Raw genomic sequence first — 7,281 nt, forward strand, 5'->3', positions numbered from 1 at the left:
AGGCTATAATAAGGAGGCTCATTCTCAAAGTTCAACCTTATCAGTTGATCGTGGTAAGCTTTATCGATTGGGCCAGGATGGACTATTGAGAAGATTTGTCTATGAAGACGAGATGAATGACGTACCCACCGAGGGACATGGGGGAACAGTGGGAGGGCACTTCAATGGAGATATGATTGCTTGCAAAGTTCTTTAGTCTCAATTGTGGTGGCATGTGCTATTCCATGATGCCACTAAATTTGTTAAACATTGTTCTGAGTGTCAACACATGAAAGTCCCTATACCAAAAGACAAAATGGAGTTGATGCTAGTAATAGCTTGCCAATCATCCAAATTTTTGGGGTATTGACTTCTTTGGTCCAATTACCCATGTAGCATAGTATTCCCAAGTGAAATACATAATTGTAGTCACGGATTATCTCATAAAATGGGCTAAAGCATGAGTGATAAAAAAGAATGACATGAGAACAATTGCTAAGTTTCTTTGGGAGCAAGTGAACTCGAGGTTTGGTTGCCCCATTGAATTAGTTGACAATCAGGGCACACACTTCATTAATGAAGTAATCACCCATTTTCTATCCATCTTCTTGGTGATCCATAAGAAACTGTCACCATATTATCCCCAAGCCAACGGACAAGCTAAAGAACGAACAAAATCTTGGCAAGCATGCTAACAAAAACAATCTTTGCTTCACGAAGTGACTGGGACAATAAACTTATGGTAGCTTTGTGGGCTTATCGATCTGCTTACAAAACAACTACTAAGCAAACAACATTTAAGCTAACCTATGGAATAGAAGCAGTAATCACCCATTTTCTATCCATCTTCTTGGTGATCCATAAGAAACCGTCACCATATTATCCCCAAGCCAACGGACAAGCTAAAGAACGAACAAAATCTTGGCAAGCATGCTAACAAACAACGTTTAAGCTACCCTATGGAATAGAAGCAATCTTGCCAATCAAGTTCTTCGTTCCAAGCTTGAGGATAGCAATGCAAGAAAGATGGGAAGGCAAGGAGGCATGGACTAACTGCTTAGGATAATTGGAATGGCTCTTTGAGACATGCCTTATTGCTACTCATGCACTCATTTATGAGAAAACAAGATGAAAAGCCTGGTTTGATAAGCATGCCAAATAATGTGATTTTGAAAAGAGTGACCTAATGTTGTAGTATTCCATCAAGGCCATAATCAGAAAATGAAGTTCTGAGGACTTGGACCCTTTTGAGTCCACCATATTGGTCGGACTAGCAATGTGGAGCTCGAAACCTTGGAAGGCTAGAGTATAGGCTTCTTCAATGTGACCTGCATTAAGAAATACTACCCGCCAACACATCCATTGCATGAGCCTCCTATACTATTATCATCAGTTATAACATTTGAGCCATCTCCATTAGCGAGATTGACCTTGAGGATGTGAAACCTATAGTGCCAGGCTATTTAAGGCTGAGGAAGCCATGTTCTCAATAGATTGATCATCGATAAAGGGGCTGAAAACAATATACTCACTTACAAGGACTGGACCAAAATAGGACAATCCTAGTTGATCCCTACCATTGCTAAAATCAACCCATATAGGGGGAAGCCCTACTCATTACTAGGAAAGTGCAAAGTTATGATCTCCATCGAGATTGAAAGCCTTCCAATCATCTTCTATGTTCTATCAAGAACACTGAAGAAGTGGGTAGAGAAATGCTATTAGGTGAGGCTTCAAAAAGTACTACACCAACATCATTCTATGTGTTAGCCATTAGATGGAATCGACCTTTAGAGGATCATGTCTTGCTCCACCCTTATCCAAGGGGTAAATTCTTAGTGAAGAAGAGCTTCACATTGCTAGTTGCATTAGGACCGGAGACTTTCTTATGGACATCCTCCCTTACATCACACATGTGGGTATACAAATAAGTGACATAAATCATTATGCTACCATGGAGTACAATCCCCATTTCTATGGATGGTTGCTATAGCAAGATCCTATATCCCTTACTTAGTTCTCCTTTTTTCTTGTACATACCCTTCAATCATAATATGTGTATGCATTATTATTATTATTATTATTATTTTCTTCGCCACCATTGGTATGCACTCTTGAGCCACAAAGTCACTTAGCACTAACCCCCCTTGCAAGCTAGGAAGCATTGCAAATTTTAGGGAAGGGGAGGGGGTTAAGTAAATAATTAGAAAAAGAAGTTAAGTAAATAATTAGAAATAGAAGTGATTTTCTCTTATATTTTGAGCAATGCAAATTCTGAGCAAAGAAAATTTGTGACTTTATGTATGGTTGAGTTGCTATGTTAGCCTCTCATTACATGCCTTCTTCTATTGTAAGACACATTAGGAAATGGTAGGAGTCATTGAAAGGGTGGTTCGTGAAAGGCATGGGAGACTGCAGATTCCTTGCACAGATGTAGACTTGGCAAAATATAACATGAATGTAGACATCTTGAGGAATGGAGACTTGGGATACAGGATAATCCAAAACCTTAGACAAGTCATAGATGAGGAGCAAAAAGCCCAAGAACTAGTGGAGATGTGTTCCTTGGCTAAGTATGTGAAGAAGTTTGGGGGAAGAGTTAACCATCCTAAATGTACCAAGTTCCTAACTAACTATGATGTGGACAAAGGATAGGGACTGTGATTGTAAAAATAGGAGAGAGACTTCAAAAGGTGTAAATTTCTCTCACAGTAGAACTAGTGTGCCAAGCTTTAAGTTTGCAAGAATCTCTGAAACCAAAGAAGAAAACATATGTAGTTGCAAAGTTCAACTTCACAAAGCAAGAAAAGGGTAATGATGCCATCAAGCTGGAAGCAATCCTTGATCTAGACTCACAATTACATGCCAAGTTAATACACACATTGTTCTATGGCACTCGCCACCACAGTGCTGCAATGAATAGGATCCACTTAACCATGTTTGAAAACTTGGTGTTGGGGCACTTGAAGGGTGTGGATCTAAATGCATATACAAGAAGCAAAATACATGCAAAAGATACTCAATGAGGTTATAGAGTATGAGGAGGTCATTGTGGGAAGCACGATACCTACAAGGGGAAAAGCTATAGGAAGAGTTGCCATGGTTGCATTTGGAGATGTGCTAATTGTCATTGTTGAGGAAACTTTAAACAACCCAAATACAACTAAGGAATCAATAACAGGCACCTAGGAGGACATATCAACATCCTCAACACCAGGAAATGATCTCAAGGAAAGAATGACAAGCAAGATAGGATCCAACACACATGAAAAGCAAAGATAAGAATAAGAAGAGGAGGGTTCATGATGACCCAAACTAATGAAAAAAATGAAGACATTGAGGTACAAGAAGATTGAATAAGAGAGAAGGAAAAGAGTAGAAGAGGCATAGTAGGTGGAGTTAGAGGCCATCCAAAAATAGAAGGAGGAGAAAGCTAAGAATAGAGAAGAAGTATAGAAGGATGCCCAAGAGAAAAGCAAGGACAAAGGGATTGTAAAAGGGGGGAAGAAGGATGGAGCTACAAAGAAAAAGGGTAAGGGAAAATGAACACCATTAGAGGAGAATGATGCCTTTGAAACAACCATGGAGGAATCTCACAAGGGAGAGGAAGAATGCCAGGCCAAAGAAAGGCAAGAGAGTGAATATTACCAATAGGCCAAAAGGAACTTTGTAGAATAGTAAGAGGGGCAATAAGAGCAAAAATTGAAGTTCCCTAACCCACCCCAACGTAGAGTTGGCTCGAGTAAGAGTACAAAGAAAGTAGGGAGCTTAGTAAGTGGGGAACAATATAAGGCTACTGAAGGCAAAGGGGAGGAATTGGCCCAACCATTGTCACCACTCCCCCCACCAAGCCAATAAGTGGAAAGAGCCACCCTACTATTAAATCTATCACCCCCTACTACTACCCCTACAGGTGAAGGGAGCAACCATGTAGCCTTGGCAACACAATGGCTTGATGTCATCTATTCATTAGTCTCCATAAGTAGATTAGAGGAGCCAGTAGTCAAAGGGTCAAAGAGATTCACCACAGAGGAGGTAAAATCAGAAAGGAGAGGTGAGAAAGTTCCAAGGGTAAAAGAAATGTCATATCATGAACCCCTCATCACTCAAGGACTTGGACAAGATTTTGATGCTTTGCTGAAGACCTTGGAAGAGCAAATAGACTAAAAAGAAGAAGCAAGAAAATAAGTAGTGCCATTAGTGGGGAAAGAGAAAGAAGCATACGTCACCCTGCAACAATAGTATACAAGGGATGTCTATGCTATGAGGATGGAGATAGCAACACTAGCAAAGAGAGTAGACAATGATAAGTATGAGGAAGTACTGTGGCAATATGCACACAAAAGGAGAACATGGAAAGTAGGAAGGCGCAACACAAGGAAGCCGTGGCCACCATGGCCCAATTGGAAGATAAGGTGAAGTGGCAAGAAGATCATATTAGTAAGCTGTAGTGGGATAAGGAGGAGACCATAAAAATGAAGGGCAAGGTGCTCCAGTTGGAGGGGCAATAGGAGGAAGCCACTAAAAACTAGGATAACCTTGAGCAAAGGGTAGAAGAGCTAACTAAGGAGAAGGAGGAACTCTAGCAAAACATGAGGGAGCAAGCAACCACTCTACAAGCCTTGACCAAGTGACAAGATAGGGGATTGGAGCATGCCAAAAAGAAAATTGAAGAGCTAGAAGAAAGGAATGACGAACCCATGTAGGAGCTAGCTTGTAGACTTGTAAAGGCAAGACATGATAAGGAGGTGGCCTTGGATAGGGATGAGGTGGCAGAGAAAATAATGAAGGTTAATAGAGGAACTTCACAAAAACTCTGACTAAAGTCACAAAACCCATAGAGGAAGGCACAATGAAAGGCCTTAAGAGGAAATTGCAAATGGCCTTAGGACCTCTACCTCAGCTACTAGAGTATGAGCCTACAAGAAATGAGGTGGTACCCAAGCTCAAGGTAGAGAGACTCTTAGATGAAAGACTAATTAGATTGGTCTTCATGGGAATATAATACCCACCATCGTCACCTTTGCCACAAGAAATGGATGAGCATGGCATGCCAGATGTTGAAGACACCACTCCCCCTGACTAGCTTGCCGTAGAAAACTGACTTGCAAGAATAAATGAGCTCGAAGAATGGTGCAAAGAAACACCCCAAGAGGTGCCAGACACCCCCTTGCAGAGGATGAGAGAGGCAATCACAATTCATTGGGAGGAGGATATTGTTGCCTTGGGGAGGGTTGAGTCAGAGGACATGTTCATACAATTAGAGTTTAATATGATGGCTAGGAAGCTCAAGGTACACTTCCTATCAGTGTAATGGAACATATAATACAAATAGGGGAAGCCTTGGAAAAGTGTTGGATTGATAAGAAACTACAAGACCCAGGGTTGTGGCACTCCGAAGAGGAGGACTATTGGAGCGACAAGGTTGGAGGAGTGCCCAGAAGAGTTCAGGGATTTGAAGCACAACTAGCTTACATCTTAGAAGCTAGCAACATGGCATGGGTGGCCTTTTGCAACACTACATCGGCAAAGAGAGGAAAGCCTTCTTTCCTACCTTACCTTAGGAGGCATGGAATTAACTATGACCTTGATATCGATGTAAAATACCACTTTCCACTCATCTATAATGTCAAAGCCATAGGGTCAGATGATTGCCCCAAATTCTCGGAAAGGGACTTGGTAGCAACATTCAGATGATTTGTGGATATGTTCCATGGATCTAGACTTAATTGTCACATGCAATTAGCTCAAGCTACTAATAGTCTTGTTGCTAAGCAAGAAAACAGTAGTAGAGGAGGAGGGGCTCCACCCCTTGTTCTTTGATGTCTATGTAGGTATTGATAAGTATACTATGGCCAGCAGACTCATTCTACGTGCTACCATGTTGCCCACATACTATCTAAACTTGTGAGAAGACATGAATGCCACATGCTTCACAAGTTGTGGTCACCCCTTCCTACCTATGACCCCCTTAACAATTCACATGGTAGTGAAGACCTACCTCATAACCTTGTCTTGAACACTCCCTAAAACCTCTACCTCCTCCATCTTGGGAAAAGAGAAAAGAAACATAATAGTTCAAAAAAAAAGAAAGAGAGAAGAATAATATATGCACACACACGCGCGCGCGCACACACACACACACACACACACACACACACACACACACACACACACACACACACACACACACACACACACACACACACACACACACACACACACACACACACACACACACACACACACACACACACACACACACACACACACACACACACACACACACACACACACACACACACACACACACACACACACACACACACACACACACACACACACACACACACAGCACCGAGGGGTCCTCAAGCTCAAGAGTGCTCAGTCACCTTTGTCAATTGGTTCCATTCTCAACCCCCTAACCCATTTCTTCCTCACAACATGTTCAAGGTTCTTAATGATAGGACACCCCAAGAAATTGGTAAAATTGTCTCCCTAAACATCACTTCACAACACACCTCATCTCTCACTAGTCCTCAACTGTGGGATAGAAAGCCCCAACTTCTCTAGTGTAGACCCATCTCCCAATTGCACCATCGAACCACTGCATGCCAACTATTTCTTGAAAGCACTTAAGGAGCAATGAAGACCCATCAACAACCTCCTTTCCTTCATCATCACATGATCTCTTACCCTCCCTTTCGTCATTCCACATAAGTTCCACACACTTTTACTAGTGCCATGGAACTAGTACTTCAATAATGAGGGGGATAATATTGACCAATTTGGCCAATGGAGCAAGTGAGAAAAAAATTACCAAGCAGTAAGAAAAATTAGGAAAAAGAGAAGAGTAGGTAAAAGATAGGAAAAAGAGTTAAAGATAACGATGTTGGCAGCGAAAAAAAGAAGAAGAAAAGGGTTCTATGATGCAAGATGTGTCAACATTAAATTTTCTTGAGCACCGAGCTTAGGCTCCAGTCTCGTGCAAATTGTAAAATCAAAGTGTAATCAATGATGCGTGAATGTGTGAGTCAATCTCTTTTGAAAAATAAATGGTCTCATAGGTCACAGGATCTTGAAGGTGGATCTTAAGAGAATAAATGATAGGCACTAATAGAGAATTAGGCCTTACCGAAGGTCCCAAAAGAAAAAACTTCATATATAATGTGAAAGACCTTATTGTAAAAAGATTCCATCGACTAAGCAATTTGAGCTTATCTCTTTCTCTACCACTATTTTATTTCTTCATCTTCTAAAGTCATATCCAACATGCGAGCTCACTATGAGACATAGAGAGCC

This window comes from Lygodium microphyllum, chromosome 10, assembly GCF_053477565.2.
Source record: "Lygodium microphyllum isolate KBCC chromosome 10, Lygodium_microphyllum_v1.1.10, whole genome shotgun sequence".
Lineage (NCBI taxonomy): Eukaryota > Viridiplantae > Streptophyta > Polypodiopsida > Schizaeales > Lygodiaceae > Lygodium > Lygodium microphyllum.